The sequence below is a fragment of the Leiobunum rupestre genome, chromosome 1 (assembly GCF_980474605.1).
Source record: "Leiobunum rupestre chromosome 1, qqLeiRupe1.1.hap1, whole genome shotgun sequence".
Classification (NCBI taxonomy): Eukaryota; Metazoa; Arthropoda; class Arachnida; order Opiliones; family Sclerosomatidae; genus Leiobunum; species Leiobunum rupestre.
The window spans coordinates 90,005,660-90,028,249 of NC_143384.1; the positions used below are offsets into that span (position 1 = coordinate 90,005,660).

The following is a 22,590-nucleotide window of genomic DNA, read 5'->3' on the forward strand; positions in this document are numbered from 1 at the left end:
AATTAAATTTAATTTTCCGGTTAATACGTAATGATATTTAATTTTCGGTAATATTTATATTTATTTTTCCAGTTGATACGTAATTATATTTAATTTTCCGGTTAATACGTAATAAAATTAATTTCCCGGTTAATACGTATTAAAATTAATTTTCCGGTTAATACGTAATGATATTTAATTTTCGGTAATAATTATATTTATTTTTCCGGTTGATACGTTATTATATTTAATACGTAATAAAATTAATTTCCCGGTTAATACGTAATAAATTTAATTTTATGGTTAATACATAATGATATTTAATTTTCTGGTTAACACGTAATGATATTTAATTTTCTGGTTATACGTAATGAAATTTAATTTCCCGGTTAATACGTAATGATATTTAATTTTCAGGTTAATACGTAATGATATTTAATTTTCAGTAATAATTATATTTATTTTTCCGGTTGATACGTAATTATATTTAATACGTAATAAAATTAATTTCCCGGTTAATACGTAATAAATTTAATTTTCTGGTTAATACATAATGATATTTAATTTCCCGGTTAATACGTAATGATATTTAATTTCCCGGTTAATACGTAATGATATTTAATTTCCCGGTTAATACGTAATGATATTTAATTTTCAGTAATAATTATATTTATTTTTCCGGTTGATACGTAATTATATTTAATACGTAATAAAATTAATTTCCCGGTTAATACGTAATAAATTTAATTTTCTGGTTAATACATAATGATATTTAATTTTCTGGTTAATACGTAATAAAATTAATTTTCCGGTTAATACGTAATGTTATTTAATTTTCCCGTTAATATTTACTGATAATGAATTTGATAATTAATACTTAACCCTGATTTCGTCAATAGCATACAATTATGCTTATTTATTTTTATAATAATAAATGTAAAATAAAGGTTAAAACAGCTGAAAGAACTGCGCGGCCTATGTACTCAATACTGAAAGTGAACTATGGGCTCGCGTGTTTCGTCTACCAGCATCCAAAGTGTAATCGCTGCCAGCGAGAACGAACTCCAACGCGCTGTAGCTGAAATCTAAATCCAAAAATCACTGCCCTAAATCCGAATTTGATCTTGGATTTTTTCTCCAAAAATTTCAAAATCCGACGAGTTTTTATTAGTTAAACCTAGGAGTAACAAACGCGAGGAGCAGTGGCGTAACTAGGAACTCCGCCACCCCCCCCCCCCCCGCGAAAAACGACTCGGGGCCCTTTTAAATAGCACCGAGTTTATGGGAGTGAAATTCTTGGATATTGGATTTGTGGATTTGTATCCAAATTTTGCACAGGATTTCGCGAAATGTCCGACCCCTAGCTTTAAACACGGTAACGCAATGTTGTGTAAAAGTTTCATTGGACGAACCTTTTCACTGAACGTTGTACGGGCGGGGGGGGGGGGGGGCAATTCCCCGATGGCAGCAGGTGCTACAGCGTCTAATCAATGAAAATTGTACGCAAGGAAATGCACGACTTTTGACGTTAAAAGGCACCACCTAAGGATTTCAATGCAAAGGATGAAAAAATAGGTCTTCGAGTGAAAAACTAAAATAAAATAGCCAGAAACTCCAACGGTAGACCGGTTTCGTCAATACCGTGCGGGAAGGCTGGCTCGCGACTATAACACCGAAAAGAGAAACTAAGCCTAAACATTAAAAATTAAAAGTTTCGCGTCATTTTGTTTGCTCGAAGCATGGATAGTAGATTTTAGAGGATCGGTAAAAAGTGGATAGTAGATTTTAGAGGATCGGTAAAAAGCCTGGTTTTTAGCCCCCGTAAACCAATCACACTAAGGGAGTCGGCCGAGGTTATTTGAAAAAAAAAAACACGAAGTACATTTTTACGCCAAACGGTATTTTTTCACGTTTTTATAGATTAAATATGATATACTAAATATCAGTTGATAGTTTTTATTGAATTAAAAAACCAAAATTAAAAATTACTAAAATATAAAGCGCAAAAAATTACGTAACGATATCCACCGCATTAGATTGCCATTTTGAAATTTTAAGATAACGTGGTACAAACGACCTTGCAAGACGCCCTCGGAGTCTCTCGAGCTGATTGATACGCGGGGAGAAATAAAATGCACTGTGGAAGGCTATCGAAAACCTGTCCTTAATTTACTGTCCATGCTCGAAGACCTATCGGTACGAGCTCATGGTTCGAAAAAACCCGGGTTTTTTATTTTAGTATACTATTTCCATATTTGTATTATATGATATGTCAAACAAACCTCAAATCAAGAGAAATTAGAAATGTCTTATGTCGAGCCCTGCTAAAAAAGATTGAAGGGACTAGATATCGTCTGCTTGGTAGACTGCTTCACTTTTTTGTGTCAGAAAAAGCTGAAAAGCTTGTAAAAGTGTACAGATACTGCAAAGGCAGCAAAGCTGAACCAAAGGACTGGTAGAAATCTGAAGTCGTAAGTCTCAAGTCTCAACTATTAAGTTAACAAGCCGGTTAACTTTGTAAATTACTATATATATATAAGTGGTCATTGCACCTTGAAAAAATGCCTTTTCATTAAAATATGACATTTTAAAGTGGGTTTTTAAAGTGGGTTTTTAAAGTGGGTTTTTAAAGTGGGTTTTTAAAGTGGGTTTTTAAAGTGGGTTTTTAAAGTGGGTTTTTAAAGTGGGTTTTTTGGGTCGGGTTTTTGGTTTTCGAACCCTGTACGAGCTATTTGTAAGTTTTTAAATTTCTTCAATTTTGTTTAGGGTTTAACTTTTTTATCCCTTTCCATAATGGACTAATCTACTTATTCGCTAATTTTTAACGACTTTTGACGTGGGCGGCTGTGTTGGTTACTCCTATAGGTAAAACCAATCCATGTATGTGTTTTCGCCTAAAAGCCAGCTGCGTTTTTCTATCGAATGGCTCTATAAATTTTTAATAGAGGTTCACTACGCTTGTTAAAACGTGATGACGAAGTACTTTAATTAGAGCCTGTGGATGAATTAACAAGGTCTATGGTGCGACTGCCAATGGCGCGTACCGGTAGAATATGTTTCGCGAGGAATATAGGAAAATGGAATCAACCAACACGTACTAGCATAAGTAACGTTAAAACAATAAGTATGACACTTCCAATTGCTTTAATGCTAATTTTCTAACCGAACCTTTTTTCGGCACTGATATTCTCTTCAAGCTGTGACTTGGACTCGCGACTTACCGTTTTGGATGACTACGTTTTGATAAAATTTTAAGCCTTATATTGGAGAGCACGTTCTGGAGTCGCGAGGGGCTTTGGATTTGTTTTGAAGCCCACGTGCGAATCACGAGTGATAAAAAAACATGAGCTCGTGGCGCCGAGAAAAACGTTTTTTAATTTTTATCATCTTAGCCTAATATTCCGCCTATCTATCGGAAACCAGATATTTCGGCTTAGCGGAAGTCTCGCGTATTTTAGACACTAAAGGGCTCTGTGCTGAGAAACATCTTGATTACGCAATAACTATGAAAATCAGTTTGGTTGTAAATCTCGTTATTGTCATACTTATCGTTATTATGTTACTTATGGTACTAGACAGATTGTGTCTGCCAAAGAAAACGCTTAGCGTTATCTCTACGCGTTTTCTAGATCTGCCTTAATGTGTCTATTTTACCAACTCAAACATTGGCTCTTGGTCATCAAAATCTCTTAACAAATAGCAGTTTAAGAAAATATTGTCTACCTTTTATAATGAGTTTGGTAAAGCTGGATACGACGAAATGGACGACTCTTATTAAAAAAATTAAATTTAGTTTAATAGCTCCACAAATTTCTGAACATCAAGCTATTGACCTTTTTTAAATGTAGTACTGTCCAAACAATTGTATTATTGTTTCTCGTGTACCCTCCTTTACTAAAATAAATGTTATTTAATGAGAGGATTGTCTGCTGTTTTAGACGCCAAGAAAATTTTATTTTATCGTAGAAGTTTGTGTTAATATATTTTAATAAGTTGCTAAACCAAGAATTTGTCCGCAATTTATATATACAATGTCGGACTGTAAACTAAAGAATGTAAAACCGGGTACCCGACGACAAAACAAATATGTTAGGGCAATATTATTACGTGAGAAGCTCATAAACTGCTAGATTTTCTCTTTAGCAGACCAAAATCCTACGTGGCTATGTGTAAACTCAGGGTTGCCACGGTACCTGGAAAACCTGGAATTCCTGGAAAAGTCAGGGAATTTGAAAATGGGTATAAAAATCAGGGAAAAGTCAGGGAATTTTAAAAATTAGTCTAAAAGTCGGGGAAATGTCGTAGAATTTAATTTCGTTTGCAAATAGAAAACTTTTTTTTTTCTAAAATATAGGTTAAAAAATACAAAATCTTGGCAGAAAATAAGTCAGGGAAAATCTCCGGAGATGGTCAGGGTAAACCTGGAAAAGTCAGGGAATTTGATTGTGAAAAAACTGTGGCAACCCTGATACTGGAAATGACTAATAAGCGATCTAGGAGTTGTTTATTATTATAACAACGGTAGAGTTAATGAAATCGTTTTATTGCAAAGTACAAAGTGACGAATGAAATGGTACCTATTAAAATATTGCTATTCAGAGTAAATTTTATTTTACAACCGGAAATATTACTGTCGAAAAACACTTTAATTTCGCTTAAAATTGCCAATGGGAAATAGTATTGTCCAAACAGAATAATTTCATCGTCGCGTACCCTGTTCTATCTTTTAAAATACGTCGGGACAGAATTGAAAAGAACAGCCTACTGATAGCCCTTTGGTACGCGGGTATTTGTTTGACGTATGAAACGGCTTGCCAGGGGAAATCGTGGGATTTCGTTTCAGGGCGAAATTATTTAAAAGGGTCACTTCGACCGTACGGACAAAAAAAATCGGGGAAGCGTTTCTTTAGGGAAACTATAAAAAGTCGACGCGAATCGAGGATCACGAGCGGATCACGTGCAAGTTAACGGAAGAAATTCGATAAAATTATCCGCTCACTATTTTGGCGCGTCGCTTCCAAAGGCGTTTAACGAGAGAAAAAGCGCCGCGTAGTCGCTTAATTGGGAATATTTTCTAGTCATCTTGATTCTCCAAGGATGAAACTCTGATAGCAGACTCGCACGCTAACTTAAAGCGAAAACATACTATGTCAATTATCTTTCTTTTGGTCACACTGTGGTCGATTTAAAATGTAAAATTTATATTTTTCGATATAGAATTATTTTGAAGGATTCGAACTCAGTGGCGTAGCCAGAAATTCATCAATTAGGGGGGGGTTCGACCATATTATCGTATGTTTTCTAGATTTGGTGATCACTTAGTAAAGCAATTGTAGGTAACGTGTTAGTAATTATCGATGACTTACCACAATTTTACTGTTATGTTTAGTTACTGCTCACAAATTTCCGATAATTACCACTTTCCAGTGACTTTCGTACGATTTGTACACGTGATAACTGAAGTGTGAATTTCAGAATTTTTCACTTTTTTTTCGTACAATTTTTACAACCGATTTTTTAAATAATTATTATCCGAAAGTTTCTACGTTTTAAGAAGGCTTAGCGGAAAAAAGAAAAACCTGAAAACAGCAAATTCTTTAGTGGCCGTGTGAGCCGAGCTAAGGGCAAATGTTAAGCAGGAAAAATACACGTTTGAGACCGTATTTTTTCGAGTAAAAAATGTGTGACGGATGGGGAAATTTCCACTAATGCAAATTTATTTTGAATACCTTTTTAGTTTGAGGTGTTAACAAACCTAATTCCGGAAATTCCCTTACATTTAATGATAATGTCGAAATCAACTTACAAAATTCTTGAATAAACAAAATATCGGTTCTAAAATACAAAGGAAAATCAAGCTTAAAAATTAAAATCTCAAAATCCATTCCGAAATCACAATGATGCATTCTAATGAAAACGCTCGCTCTCGGCCAGCGAAAAGCGTTTTTCCATTAGCGCAAAATGCGTCTCTTTTTTTGGAAGGCCTACTCGTACTTAGCGCACTATCGCTTTAAGCGCTCGTATTGATAAACCCTTTGACAGGGAGAAGTAAAGGGCGATCCGTCGCGGTTTGCGTCGAGGGAAACTAGAGAAGCCGCGCGAGACAGGCTGCTGAGCGCGCGCGCAATCTCTCGGGCTATTTGTTTCTCTCGCGCGGCAAACTGGAGGGATGACGTAACTTTGACATCACGACACGAGCGCTTCGACAATTGGCGGAATTCACGTGGTGTCATGCATCGCGCGAGTCGGGGGGAAAGCGCGAGGGATGATTTCTCCTCCGCCGGTCTGAGTGGGAGGGGAAAGGCCCAGCAGCTTCAGCCGCGCGCGCTCGAACGACCGACTTTGCTTTCGTGAAAATATACGAAAACGCGCCACTTCTTCTATTTCCAGCGCCCCCCCCCCCCGCCTGCCTCGACGTTTAGGAGGAAATAATGGCGTGTATTTTTATACAAAACATTTTATAATATGACATTCTAAATAAGTTCGCATCATTCGGCGTCGCGGATCGCTACCGGTAACCGACGCTCTCTCGAGACGGTGATCGCGTTCAACCGTATTGGGCGAACAATATTTAAAAAAAAATATCGAACTGAGTCTCGCGCTCTTCACGTGCGCTCGAACTAAGAACGCGTCCGTCACGACTATTTTATCGACGCACACGCGTCCAATTAAAAAATAGGAACGGCGGCTGATTAGGGGACTTCTTTCACGTTGTACCTTTTCACGCGTCACGAGTATCGGCGCGGGCCATTCACGCGGCCGAAATAGAGTCGAGAGGGTCTCGGATTTTACCTTTGGAGCTGGCTCCCCTCCGTTAAAAGACCTTATACGTGGATCCGAAAGGTACAAATACCGGCTAGTCGCCGACCACGGCGCATCGTTCTTCGCGAGTTCTACTACACGGATTACCTGAATATTTTACGAGTTAATTCTTTATTTGGCGCGGATTCGTCTCTGATGCGGCGTAGAACGGTTATTAACACTTTAGTCGTTATTTAAAATATAACTTTGGTGTTTTGGCGGATAAATATTTGTTTAATCCGGATTTTTCTGTGCTTAAACTTTTTCCTTTTCGGATTTTTTTCGATTACTAGTTCCTTTTCGAAAGGAACTTTCGGTTGTGTCTTTAGCTCCAAGGATTGGTTTTTCACGGCTCCAGGCAAGTACCTTAATCATGCTTTCATTAAACGACGGGCGTAGTTTTTGATTAGGCCCTTTTGCGGATGGTCAATTATCTAAATTAGATTTATTTACATCAATTTTTATTTAAATAAATTGCAAAACCGATTTTTTTATTAACACCAAATCATTCGGAGTATTTGTTTCAGGGGTAATTAATAATCTGGGTATTTAATTTTGGTTGCCAATGGAAAAAGTTTACTATAATATTGGTCCAAATTTTAACTTGGAGGAAATGGTAGGGAATTTTTAGAACTGGGTAAAATTAAGGGGATTTAATTTTGTTTGCTATATACTAAAATATAGGTCAAAATTTTGACCTAAAAATGTCAGGAAAAAACCTGTGCAACCATGTGAAATGGCTAGGGTATAATTTACATTCGAAATTAAATGTATAAAATAAACAATTACCCGAACGCAATTTCTGATTGTTTCGGACGAAATGAAATAGCTTTAACTTTAAGATTTTTTTAATTTATAAAAAAACGACTTTAATACACGCGTATCGGCGTTTGATATTTTAGTTTTTTTTGTTACATTTTAAATTAATGATAAAACCAAATAAAAGCTTAGAAAACTGACCGCTATACTGGCTCTAAATAAAATAGATTTATATCAGTTTTTGGTTTTTAAATTGAGACAAATAAAATTTAATAACCGTAGGCACGGCCGTAGCCAGGACATCGATATAGAGCGGGCGAACCATATTTTAGGAGGGGCGAATTGAGCGTAGGGAGGAAAAATTCTACGCAATGAGATATGGACGAAACATTCATTAGTGGGACTGACGGCTAGCTTTTAAATTGTATCATTTTGGTAGGGGTGGTTTAAAGTCAGGCCGTATTCAGATTGTTACTCGACATTGTTTCGATTTAGAAATTCGAGATCGTGGTAAATGGAATTCTGTATATATTAAGAATGAGCGTAGTACAAAATAATTTTAGAGATTCGACCTTTAGAATAACTTTCTCTAAACGTTTTTCTTTAGCAATATCAGTAGAATACTCTAAAATTTAGAGTATTCTATAGCTTTTAGAGTCTTAAACCTATATAGTGTTCCATAAATCCTTAGAAATATCAATAGAATAGTATAAAAGCTATAGTGTTAAATTAATTCTTCATAGAGCTCTAAAGATTTATTTTAGAATTTTTATGGGCATAGAAAAATACAATGATGAATTTTTGTCAACTAATTCTGAGGGGGAAATAACGCGTGACTTGTGGATATCGTACTGTCTATTTTTGTGGGGGGGGGGGGGGCGGAGTGGTTAGTACTTTCACCTCGCATCAAGAGGAGCCGGGTTCGATCCCAGCTTGTGACACTGGGTGAAAACTCGGAACCTCTCCTTTCACGTTGAGTTGGCTAGTTCTCTCCCCACTGGTTAAGGGTGTTTTCCCCGAGTTCTTCGGTTTCCCCTTCCCGTAAAAACTTGCGAAGGTTAACGGCAATAGTGAGTGTAGGGAGCTGTTGGCTCGCGTGGCGTGAAGGGCTTGCTACCACCCTCCTACGCATTGTAACCCGGCCACCTGAATTAATGGCTTCAAAAGTCGCTAGAGGACAATTGGCTGTTGAATTTTCGTAGCTTATGGCCATGTATGTCTGGTCCCCATCTTTCGCGAGCTTCGAAATGACTTTCCTGTTTGTGGTTTAGTTCCGGACGGTAATTTGTAAGGCGTGAGACTCTTAAAGACGGTGACTCGATAGAAATCAGGTTATTTAGACAGGTGCGTTTTTAGCTTTCTTTCAATATTTTCGGCGTGTCGCGGAGGGCTGTGACAACTGAGAAGTACCAGAAGCCGAAGTCATCGGCGACAGATTGCCGACGTAAGCGGTGTACTCGTTTCACATAATCTTAGCGTACTCTCGCGTAATTTGTACCTATTCCGCGTACTCTTCGTGTAATCTGGATGTACTCGGCCTAATATTGGTGTACTCTACGTACTCCATGCGTAATATTAGTGTACTCTACGTACTCCATGCCTAATGTTGCGTAATGTTGGTGTACTCTACGTACTCCATGCCTAATGTTGCGTAATATTGGTGTACTCCATCATCTCCATGCCTAATGTTGCGTAATATTGGTGTACTCTACGTACTCCATGCCTAATGTTGCGTAATATTGGTGTGCTCTACGTACTCCATGCCTAATGTTGCGTAATATTGGTGTACTCTACGTACTCCATGCCTAATATTGCGTAATGTTAGTGTACTCTACGTACTCCATGCCTAATATTGCGTAATGTTAGTGTGCTCTACGTACTCCATGCCTAATATTGCGTAATGTTAGTGTGCTCTACGTACTCCATGCCTAATATTGCGTAATGTTAGTGTACTCTACGTACTCCATGCCTAATATTGCGTAATGTTAGTGTACTCTACGTACTCCATGCCTAATATTGCGTAATGTTAGTGTGCTCTACGTACTCCATGCCTAATATTGCGTAATGTTAGTGTACTCTACGTACTCCATGCCTAATATTGCGTAATGTTAGTGTGCTCTACGTACTCCATGCCTAATATTGCGTAATGTTAGTGTGCTCTACGTACTCCATGCCTAATATTGCGTAATGTTAGTGTACTCTACGTACTCCATGCCTAATATTGCGTAATGTTAGTGTACTCTACGTACTCCATGCCTAATATTGCGTAATGTTAGTGTACTCTACGTACTCCATGCCTAATATTGCGTAATATTGGTGTGCTATACGTACTCCATGCCTAATACTGGCGTATACTCGTGTAATATTGCCGTAATACTCCTAGCCAAAAATCAGTGTACTCGCCAGAGAACGTTGAACAATTTTATCTGTTCTCGCACTACGAGATAGACAAGAATTGCCCCGACCAAAGTAGCTTCATAACGATATCAATTTTCCAAAATAAGCACTAAAATTACTGGAAAATATTGGCTAATAAAGAAAAATTGCGTTTAGAAGCATTAAAAAGTAATTGGAATTAAATTTTTAAGAAGTTTATTGTAAAAATATTTAACACTGAACGTACAATGTTAGAATGAATTATTCCAAAATTAATTATTCCAATGTTAATCGCAATTTGACCATTCCTATGCACATATTTGCCTTAAGTAGCCCAAATCTGAAATTTGCGTGTTTTTTTTTATTATTTAATAATTTTTTGTGGTAAAAAATTTATTTGCCACTTTTGGCCAGGCCATCTCGGGACACCAAACACGTTTTTTTACCGAAGAATCAATTTCGGTATCAATTTGGCATAAATGTTAGTTGCGATATTTTTCCATTGAGATATTGTATTGCGCGGTGTAGGTGTGGACATCAAAGGTTCTATCTCTGGAAGATACGCTCGCGTTTATGGCCGTTATTGATAGAACTAAATTTCGCACCTTATTCCGAGATTTTGCACCCGATTTCGAAGTTGTTGCGCGTTATTTCGAAAGGTTCGTACAATTTCTAGATTTTTGACCAACTTTAATTTGTTTTGGAGATTTTCGGGCGAAATCTACTTTGAATTTTGGAATTTTTTTCGAAGAAATGAACGTGCATGCAGGGTTCGAAAAAAAACCCACCTCAAAAAACCCACTTTCAAATCTCAGATTTGAGATGAAAAACCGACTGGTTCAATGTGCAATGGCCACTTTAATATATCTTAGACTGAATTGTAATGTGATACAAACTTAGCAAAGTTAACTGGTTTGTTAACTTGAAACTTATAACTTGGTACTTCCTTTGGTTCAGCTTTGCAGTATCTGCAGGGTTGCCACGGTACCTGGAATTCCTGGAAAAGTCAGGGAATTTGAATATGGGTTTAAAAATTAGGGAATACACTCTTTTTCGCGGTCTTTTCGACCCCTCTTTTTGGCCGCCCGCTAGTCGGCCATTACCTGGAACCACCGGTGGGGGGTTTAGGCTCGGGTCTTTGGTCCCAGGATATGGAGAATGGGGGTTAAGGGGGGTAAACTCAACATGGACGCGCCCAGCAAAATTCCAAAAAAAAAGTCTATAGGCCGGGAATTTTAAAAAGTAGTCTAAAAATCAGGGAAAAGTCAGTGAATTTAGTTTGAATTCAAATAGGAAAGGTTTAGTAAAATATAGATTAAAAAATACAAAACCTTAGCACAAAATAAGTCAGGGAAAACCTCCGGAGATGGTGAGGGAAAACCTGAAAAAGTCAGGGAATTTGATTGTGAAAAAACTGTGGCCACCCTGATCTGTATACTTTTACATCTCGTCTAATACAAACATGGAAATTGTATAATAAAACCCATACAAATGAAAAGAAACTCAATTGGATTGGGCTTTTTGGAAAAAACCCCTGGTTTTTTCCGAGGGGTTGGTCACTCCGCGAACTCGGTGTACACTGTCGTACCTCTGACTGTGCTAATAAGAGTTCGTGAACTCTTAAAAATCCGTACCTTTAACAGTACTAAGTACGCGAACTCGGTGTACAAGTCATCCCCATCGGTTTTTTCGAACCCTGAGAACGTGATTTAGCCGTTTGTTCCAATTGTTTCTAAAATAGATCAGTGACGGTGTACATTTAGTTATCTTGTTTTTAATCCGCTGTTGTAAACGCAGGTGTGTCCCTTGTTATTTATTTACCTGAGGTCTCTCATTACCTCAACTACTTGACTACATCCTAACTTATACCACTAACGTCAGCTTATGCAACACGGTTTTATGTAGCTTATTCGTCACGAAATACGTAAAAGTTCAGTTTATACTTAAAGGGAATATAACCAGCCGGGCAATCTTTATGGAAGACCCCTTCAATTTTCCCTGTACAGTGGCGCCAAACATTTCTAAATCCAAGGGCAAGAGCAGCCAGAGCTGCAAACGTTGGTGTTCCTCACCAAATATCCGAGGTTATATTCCCTTTAAAAATAGGGTACCTCATCCAATTAACCCTTAGGTCCAGGGCTTTTCATAGTAAAACTTCATTTCGTAATAGTATGATAGTTTTAATACTCCTGTTTGCCATTTTATAATAGCATGATAGTATTAATACTCCTATTTCTCTTCTAATAATAGTATGAGTGTTAATTCTTCTGATTGTCATTTCATAATAGTATGAGCGTATTAATACTTCTGTTTGACATTTCATAATAGTATGAGCGTATTAATACTTCTGTTTGACATTTTATAATAGTATGATAGTATTAATACTTCTGTTTGACATCTTATAATAGTATGATAGTATTAATACTCCTGTTTATCTTCTAATAATAGTATGATACTGTTAATTCTTCTGATTTCATAATAGTATGATAGTTTTCTACTTGTAAAAACTGGGATTTAATTCTTAATGTAATTAAATAATTTCTAGGTTTATGGTGGTAAAAACTGGTTGAGGTAATAGTGAGTGTAGGAGCTGTTGGCTCGCGTGGCGTGAAGGGCTGGCCACCACGCATTATAACCCGCGCAGTGGCTTAAATAAGACCCCGCAATGCAGGAGGGCCACAGGGCTTCAGGGGGCCCCTAAATTCCTATCAAATAATATGCTAAATACCGACTAAAACGAAAAAAAGAGTTTCGCGGGGGAGGCCTAGTTTGTCTTAGCTACGCCGCTGTAACCCGGCCACCTAAAAGTCTCATGATGACTTAGGCCTAAGGTGGTGCCTTGGGCATTAGCCTAGCTGATTATCATTATTATTATTACTTTAATTAAGGGGGAAATTTAGGAGTTTTGTCTTTCTAATAACTATTCTTTGTCAATTTTTGACGTGACGTACTTTGTGAACGAACCATTAAGTTACAACAAGAATGTATTTATTTATACTCAGGGAGAATGAATATGTCGAGATTATTTTTAGCGTTTCTCCAATTCCACCCGTTGGGGCCCCCGGTATGCTCCTCCGCTTTAATAAAATCAAATAATACTGCAATCTCATTGGTTCTTAAAAATTACGTTTTTCGACGCGATTAACGCTGCTGCAAGGACGCAAAAAATAAGACCGCCTACTTTTTTCGTCCCCCCCCCCCCCCTTAGCGTGACGGGGTTAGGGGCTCAACGTGTCCGTCGATAGTCTCGACATATTCATTCTCCCTGATTATAAATAAATACATCCTTGGTTACAACAATTCTTTTAAAAATGCGTATAAGTTTCTGACTTTTCTCGAATGATTTTTTTGGTTGAAATCCGTTTAAAAATAAGATAGCGGCTAGTTTTGGTCCCGGTAGAAATAATTGAGGCTATTGTGTTGGAATATGTTTTTAGGAGGAAAACATTCGATGGCCCACATCGCGCTTCTATAATAACGCTTATAATATTATACCCGAGTCACTTCCTCCGACCTGTATCTGGATCCCCGCCATTTCGCCAGAGAGTCAAAATAAACTTCCTAATACGGAGGTTAAGCGCCGCCCGCCTCAACGCCAACGACTACGCCTATCCACGCCGCTTACGGTAACGTCCACCTAACTTGGCAACGCGTTGGAACGCGGTACGTGAGGTTTCGCTTAATCGACGTATTAGAGAGCTTAACCAGGACGCTTTTGAAGTTTGAACGATCACGTGGAGGAGTATCTAGAAATTGCTTAAAGGGGAACGGAAAAGCTTTTCCAAATATAGCCTTATTTCCGTATCAAAAGATTAACAAGACGTTCAATATACTAACACGTACCTTTTTTTGTCTTGAAAAAATTGCTTTTGGCCCAAAAAGTTGGAACGAAAAATAATAATAAGTGTTTGGGTTTTAATTTTCGCCGCCATCTTAGGGGCTGCGCCCCCAACCCCGTATGAACGATTTGCGAACTATCCTAACTTTTAAAATCGCGCAATTTAGGCTTAAGACTCTTATAACTGGAACGGGCCGCGCGTGCAAAACATATTTTTTGCGTCTTCAGCAGCGCGCGCTTTTACGTAGTTTTTGTCTCACCGACTTCTCACCAGGTGTCGCGGCGGACGCGCGCTTTTTGATTTCCCGAAATTTCTTTATTTTATTAAAAATTAACAACTCAATATTTTTTGATGCGGTTTCCGCCATAAATTTTAGTTTTTAGTGGGCTATAGGGCTGTCTAACTGGTTAAAGCTTGACCGTTCCCTTTTTATTTTCCACAATACACCTACGATAGAATATTTTAATACACTTTAAAAATATTTGGTAAACCCGGGTACACGACGAAAATACGTGTATAACCCATGCTCTAACGCGACTCATTTATGGCTGTGAACATTGCCTAAACCCACACATTTGTTGTCGTGTACCCTGCTTTACTGTAAATTTGTCTCCGATTTCGCTTAGCTCGTTTCAATTGAAACCAGTTCCTACAATTGCTAAAACGCACGTTGCTAGAAAAGGAACTAATAATAATAATAATAATAATAATAATCAGCTAGGCTAATACCCAAGGCACCACCTTAGGCCTAAGTCGTCAAGCGACTTTTGAAGCCTTTAATTCAGGTGGCCGGGTTACAATGCGTAGGAGGGTGGTGGCAAGCCACATACCATTATTATCTGGGATTTGTTTAGCAAGAAATTGGTAATATTCAGTATTTTTATTTAATCGCTGTAAACGTGTCGCATAAGCTCGACAAAAATATGGCTTCGCAGGGACCAAGACCATTAAAATTGGCTAAAACTTAATTAAACAAATTTGCTATTTTTAATAGGTAGTGTAGGGTGCTGTTGGCTCGCGTGGCATGAAGGGCTTGCCACCTAAATTAAATTAGATGACTTGGTCAGGCCTCCCACCAGGTGCCTAAAAGCCCCTACTTTTTTTCGAGGTCCCTAAACCACCATAAAATCGGGATTTGGTCACTAAATCACCCTATTCCTAGTACATTTGGTGAAAAGTACCGTCGGCTTAAAATATTTCGTAGAAAAGCGAAAAAAACCCGATTTAATGTGATAAAATTATTACAAAAAATTTATAGTCATTTTTGGGATTGATAAGTTTTTTTAGAAATTAAAACTAAGTACTTAATTTTTGTGATAAAACATTTTTGTAAATTAAAACCAAGTCAGTTTTAAAAATTTGCTGCTTTTAAAAGTTTAAAGATCTTATTTTTGTTTATTAAAATGGTCCCTATTTGGTTCCTACTTTAAAATATTTGGTTCCTATTTCACCCTATTTCTAGCCAGAAAAATCCCCTATTTCCCTATTGTTTTTTGAGATTTTGGTGGGAGCCGTGCTTGGTCCTAAGGTGGTGCCTTGGGTATTAGCCTAGCTGATTATTAATATTATTAATAGATTATAGTTGATATTAGGGAGTATTTGTTTGTAGAATTCAATAAGGAAAATTTCATATATTTGCCCCTTTATTAAAAAACACCGTAAACGATTCCCTATAAAATACGTTATGTTGGAAATTTGTTTAAGGCTTGGTTTATAAAGGGCATAAACATTAACAAAAAATTATTCTGTGTGGGGTTTTTTTATACGATAGAACCTAAAAAATATTAAAATAATTTTGGCCAAAAATTCATAAATTTTCCCCCAATGTGCGTCGCCTTCAAGTTATAAAAGGTTCCGAAGTATAAACGTTGTCGTTCGAACTCTTAGAGCACTCTGCTTAATCTCTAATAACGCGATATTGTCAATTGCGGAGGCCTTAGAGACACGCATTAAAAGTAAGTAACTTGACATAATTGGTACGCGCAAAATCCGATGTGAGTGAATGTTCAGGAACACGCTGGTATGTTATTAAAGGGGTTTTTCCCGCGCCTATTCGTAAAATATGCCCCGCAGACTAAATTAGCGCTCCACGTATAAGTTTTAATTTAGTTCTTAATGAGAATGTAACCTCGGGACACATTTTTCTGCCATTTATAGGCGGATAGTTGACTCTAGGAAAGAATACTGATCGTAGATTAACGGAAAGATGAAATGTTTGGGTAAAGTGGGTTAGACGACGAGACGAAATTCCCTTTAGACGTTATTAACAGATTCATTCTTTTAAACGCGATAAACAAATGGGTATAGGAGGATTATAGACTCTTGAAAAGCATACTGATTGTAAAAGTGAAGTTTTGCGGTAAAGTGGGTTACCTGACGAAACGAAACTAGCCTTAGACGGTACTAAACAATTTGATTTAAATTGGCTTTAAAAAATTATAAACTAAAGGGTAAATATTATTAAAACTGAGAAGATTTTATAAATTTTAAATCTCAAGGCTCAATTTAATTACAATTAACGTCAATAGTTGTCCGAAACATAATTCCTTTGAAAACTTAAACATTTCGGTTTTTATTCCGTTTGTAGAAATCTTCCTACTCTACGGTATGTTGCTACCAGTGGCGGCTTAAGTAGGCTGGGTCCACGGGGCGGCGGCAGGGTTTTATGACACCCCCCAGGACCGTGCTGAAGTTTTCACGGGTCCGTCTTCTTCAAGTTTAATCGTTCTGATTTGCACCCCCCGCCCTCGAGCTTCTCCGATGGCACCCCTGGCTACCCTGGTACCCGGGGCGAACCGCCCCCCTCGCCCCCCCTTAAGCCGCCACTGGTTGCTACTAACATCTGCGATAGAAACTCCTACTATATTTATGGCCTAGTTGGGAGGCGTTTATTACGTTCGCATAACCATAATCAGGTCATCGTTACAAACAAGCAATTACTTAGTGTAGTGTAAATAATTAGTGTAGTGTAACACGCACAAGGGGATTTATTTTGTTGGTAATTGTATTTACTGGGCGCGTCCACAAATCTCAAAGCTTACGTAGAAACGAGTTATCGGTGTTAAATTTAATTTAATTCTGATTTAAATCAATTTATTGAAAGAAAATAATGGTTTAAATCAAAAAATTTATTTGAATTTAGAAATTAGGAAATAGTTAAAAAATGGTTCTAAAAACCAATGCGATTACAAACAAATCTGAGCAAAAATATGGTTATAATTAAATTTAATTAAAGATTTTATCTAATTTTATATTAAATTACAAGCAAAGTATCCAATTAATAAATTTAAATTTAAGATATACACATGGAAGTCTGTTTCAAATGTTAATAATTTTTTTACTAATTTTTTAAAATATTTTACAGTAGCTCGAAAGCTATTGTAAAATATTTTAAAAGATTTGTAAAAAAAATAACATCCTATTAAAAATAAAAAAATTATTAAAATAAAATAGATCTGATTGCAATAAAAACATTTATTGATTTAATTTGATTTAAATAAAAAAAATTAAATGGAAAATGTAACAAATATGCGATTAAAATAACCCGAACGCGGTTTACAATATTAAATATTTCGAACACGTTTAAAGGAATTAGATTTCCTTCCGAATTTATATCCGGGAAAGTGTTTTTATCTTCTAATCTTAAATTTTTGTCGATCCGAGTTTTCATTTCTTTTAACTTCACACCTTTAGTTAAAAATATCTTAATTGTATTATTATTCAAAGGTAATCAGATTTGTGGAATTGCACGCGAAGTGAAGTCGGTTGTTAACCCTGGATTTTAGTCCGTACGGAGGGCATGGCGGCTATAATTATTTGCACTGTCACATTTCACAAACTGGCTCTGGGAATTTTAATGCTCGACAATATAATTTCAATCTCATAAAGTTGGTCGTTAAGTTTTAAAAAGGATTATTTTATTACAAATAATACCGCTTCCGTATTAAAACAAGTTGGGCCAGCTACATTACACTTTGATTATTTATTTTCTAATTACGCCGTAAAACTTGGTTATACTAAACCACCGAAAATAAATTCGATTTAGATAATTCTGCAGATTTTAATTACAACAAATACCATCCGTAAGTTGCATTTGAATTTAATTATAAAATTACGTCATAGAGTATGACTTTGCAAACCACGAAAAATATCTTCGGTTTAGAGTATTCTAAATATTTAAAACAAGCTGGGCGAGCTACAATACACTTTGAAGTTTCAATTTGTCGTTTAGTTTATAATTAGGTCATAGAATTTGCATGCATAAACGACGAAAAATATCTCAAGTTTAGAGTATTTGTTTTAGAAAGGTTTGGTACGGATTTATATGAAAATTTAAATTAATCCAGCCATACGACCTTCCGGTCTATGAAACTATTACTTTTTGATAATCAAATTACATTATCGTTCAATTCGAAATCGAGATAGTTCTTTATTAGAGGAGTATTTAATTACAACAATAGAATGACAGACTAAATATTACAAGTTGCTTAATTTTATAATGATCTATATTTGAAATTTTGTGTTTGTTGCCTAAATTTTGGAAGTATTGCGTTCGTTGCCTAAATTATTAATTTTTAAATATTCCGTTCGTTTTGCGACGCGAAATAAACGATTTTAAATTCCGAAGGGTTTTGTTTTTTTAATTGATAAAATTGAATGTTTGAATTTTCAATATAGCCCCGCATTAAACGCCTTGAGAACGTGGATCGTGTAATGTCGGGAGTATTTGTTTCCTAAACTCGTACCTGCCTCGTATTTAGACGTAGCTCCGAGGCAAAGATAAAAAAGCGCGCATCAGCAATTGAGTATGGCGGTCACGTAGCTTTTAGGGGGGGGGGGGGGACATAGGGAATCGTGGACCAAGTATTCGTTAGAGGGACCGATGACTTCTAGGTTTATTTTACGGTTTGCCTGATGTAACAATTTTTAATATAGGTGTGGAATAATATTTAAATGTTATTAGGGAAGTTAAATTAGTAGTTTCGTTGTCTAGGGGTTACAGTTATATCATAATGATTAAAATTTAAATTGTTACATTGAAGAAATAAAATATATAGTTATAGAAGTAATTTAATTAATGATGATAAAAACATAAAGGCTGGTCAGGCCACAATTAAAAATATACACAAACAAGATAATTATATACAATGAAAAGAATATATTTACACACGACAAAGGTCCATGGCGTCCCAACGTCCACCGGCCGAAACACTCGGCCCACACTACGGGCACTAAGGCCCCGCCGTTCCGACGCGCACAAAAACTCTGCTAAGACATGGCGTCTTTTTAGTTTGGCGATTTCCTCAATTCTGCCCTTTCCCTCGCTCGGGTCGGAGGTCTTAACCCCTACGAAGGGTATGGCGAAATTAGGTGAAACCTCCTTCCCGGCGAGGACAGTTTTGCACAACGGAAAGCCCGCGAGGCAACGTCATAGTTAAGGGAGAGTAAAATCCGTTACACTGACTTAAAACTGAAGCTTTTGGATTGTTTTTTTACTCATTTCATTTAAATCCAATGATGATTTTAAGAAATCATTGCATTTAAATTAAATATTAAAAAAACGAATACACAAATTTATCGGATTTAAATTCAATTAACTATTAGAATAAATGTCTGTATTTTTAAGTGATTGTCCTTTCGGATTGTATATAGTACACCGGAAAACTTCATTTGTCCTACAAGATATTTTACTACGAAACCACGTTAGTTCCTCTACAGACATGGTGGTCCACGCCTGAATCTACTCGTCAAAAGATTGCGCTTTTTAATCGGGGGGAAGTTGGTGTGGCGGCGTTAACGGATATTTTACTTTCGGGGTTTCCTGAAAGAAAATAATTGACGTCTGTCGGTGGAAAACAAAATTCTTTGAATTTATATTTAAAGGTGTTTAAAAAAGATCCATTTCCTTCGGAAGTTCTCAATAGAAATTGTTGGACTGGGTTACTGAAAAACTTCATTTTTTTGACTGGGTTACTGAAAAACTTCATTTTTTTGACTGGGTTACTGAAAAACTTCATTTTTTTGACTGGGTTACTGAAAAACTTCCATTTTTTTGACTGGGTTACTGAAAAACTTCATTTTTTTGACTGGGTTACTGAAAAACTTCATTTTTTTGACTGGGTTACTGAAAAACTTCATTTTTTTGACTGGGTTACTGAAAAACTTCATTTTTTTGACTGGGTTACTGAAAAACTTCATTTTTTTGACTGGGTTACTGAAAAACTTCATTTTTTTGACTGGGTTACTGAAAAACTTCATTTTTTTGACTGGGTTACTGAAAAACTTCATTTTTTTGACTGGGTTACTGAAAAACTTCATTTTTTTGACTGGGTTACTGAAAAACTTCATTTTTTTGACTGGGTTACTGAAAAACTTCATTTTTTTGACTGGGTTACTGAAAAACTTCATTTTTTTGACTGGGTTACTGAAAAACTTCATTTTTTTGACTGGGTTACTGAAAAACTTCATTTTTTTGACTGGGTTACTGAAAAACTTCATTTTTTTGACTGGGTTACTGAAAAACTTCATTTTTTTGACTGGGTTACTGAAAAACTTCATTTTTTTGACTGGGTTACTGAAATTAAATTGTTTGACTGACGTCGTGAGGTAGTAAAAACTAATTTTCTTAACACGGCTAGTGAAAAACTAATTTTTTTAACACGGCTAGTGAAAAACTAATTTTTTTAACTGGGTTAGTGAAATCTGAAATTGTTTGGCTGGGTTAGTGAAAATCAATTTTTAAAACCATTTGTAAAAAACGATATGGTTTGACTGGGTTGGTTAAAGACCAAATTTTGTAACACAGATAGAAAAAAGTTAAGTTGTTTGACTGGCTTAGTGGAAACGAAACTGTTTAACAGGGCTAGGGAAAGTTTTAGAAATCGATAATTCCCACGTTAACACGATTAAATTTAATTTGGTCACGAATTTCTTTAAAAACGAATGAAATTCCAATCAGATAAAAACCACCTTTAGCGCCAATAATCAAATATTCCAGTAATCTAACGAAAATCTTGAAAACTTTCAATCATCGTTTTCTAAAAATTAATAATAATAATTGCTCCTAAACCCAAACCAGTATTGACTAAAACGAGGAAATGCAGCCGTCAACAACACGGCCAACACGACAGTCGAAAAAGACGAGAAATGTCTCGCGGAAATCGGCGACTAATTCTGACCAAGCAGGAAAGTTTCGGTCGTTGCGAGTCGGGCACTTCCATTCCGAAATTCCTTTGATTTTTTTATGGGTCACCTCCCAGTCTTCTAATGAAATAGAAAAGGTATTTTTATATTTCTAGTAATTCTATTTTGAAAAAAAAATTTAAAAGCAAAGCCTAGTTTTAATAATATGCAGGCGGAAAAAAACGTTTCCTTTCGTGAAAGCTTGTTTTTGAAGAAATTGGATCTAGTTAGGGTTTTGGATTAAGGGGGAAGACTACAGTGGCCATTGTCTAGTTTCGCGCTATTTCAAGTTGAACTGTTTTATTTTTGTGTTTTAACTTATAAAATTAATATTGATGTGTAGAACAGCTTCTTGTTTAGTGCTTAAAATAATTTTTAAAATTTTAAATTTCCAAGTAATTTAATTATTACGTTTTAATTTGGACCCACGGAGCTAAACAAGTTGGGCAAGCGCCCAAACTACCCTTTAGTTATAGCCTTATATCTCGTTAACTATAAATATTAGAATTATCAAAATTATTTTAAGCACTAGAGGAAGGTTCAGCCTATTAATAAAAATATAATTCGATTGTGTAATTGTAACTATCGCCAACTTCCAAATTGCTTTTTCTGGACGGAAATGATTTTTTTGGGGTTTTTATTGTTGTATAAAAGAGTAGTTTTCAACATGAGTTTTTTGTAAAAACTGGGTGAAGGAAATTATGTATCGAAGCTTATTTTATTGTCTTAACTATAGCCTAGCGCCGCCGATACAACGGCGCCGATACCGTTATTTTCTCTGGCGCCGAACCGCCGCCGCCAAGTCATTTACTTTCCCGCGCGCCGCCGATATATTTTGGTTATCAATATGGTTATCGATATCTATTTTGTTTATCAATATGGTTATCGATATCTATTTTGTTTATCAATATGGTTATCGATATCTATTTTGTTTATCAATATGGTTATCGATATCTATTTTGTTTATAAATATGGTTATCGATATCGATCACGATTTTGTTTATCAATATGGCTAATTGATTTCGATATCGATTTTGTTTATCGATACAGATTTAAAGACCATACGCTAGGTAAAGCGGTTCTCAATATTAATTATCAAATCTTATAATTCGATTAAAAGGCCAAAGGTTTCTGCAAATATTTTTTAAATCAATTAACTAACGTGACCATTTCCTATTGTTGAAAAGCAAACTAGGCGATTCTATTAAGAGAAAATTATAATCTTCTAGAAATGAAGGTAGTAAAAATGGTTTTTCTTCCTCCTATTGTTGTTCCACGAAAAAGCAAAATTAATTTCACGAACTTGCCATTACCAGCCCAGCCGCCTTGTTAATGATATTATAAAGAGTCTAACACGCCGTCAACAAGATTTGCAATTTTTATTTCATTTAATAAAATGAAAAAATATATATATTATTTCAAATTGCATTTTTAAAGGAAATGCCCATTTAATTTCGTTAATTAAATAAACTTCCTCCAAATGCTAAGTGACTATATTTAGTTTTTTTTTTCAACTTACAATTGTGACGTACGGTTTAGAAGCCACTTTGCCGATAATTTAGAACTGTCAGTTTTTGGGGATAGTTAAAAACCGAGTAAATGTTTACACACATTACTCTCCAAGAATTAGGCTTAGAAGGGCGATATTTGACTA

General features: G+C 36.1%; 1 protein-coding gene across 2 annotated transcripts in view; it reads left to right on the forward strand.

The window, feature by feature from the left end:
* The window catches only part of LOC149968845 (fatty acid synthase-like), a 55,729-nt gene that overhangs the window by 2,958 nt on the left and 30,181 nt on the right, over nt 1-22,590 (forward strand). Inside the window, exon 1 of one of the 2 annotated variants that reach the window (XM_090154976.1) lies at nt 6,467-7,138. The exons of the other annotated variant lie outside the window; for it this stretch is intronic. The gene's annotated coding sequence lies outside the window, so the exon portion shown is untranslated. Of the gene's footprint in view, nt 1-6,466; nt 7,139-22,590 lie in introns of those variants that run through there. 2 annotated transcript variants of the gene reach the window in all.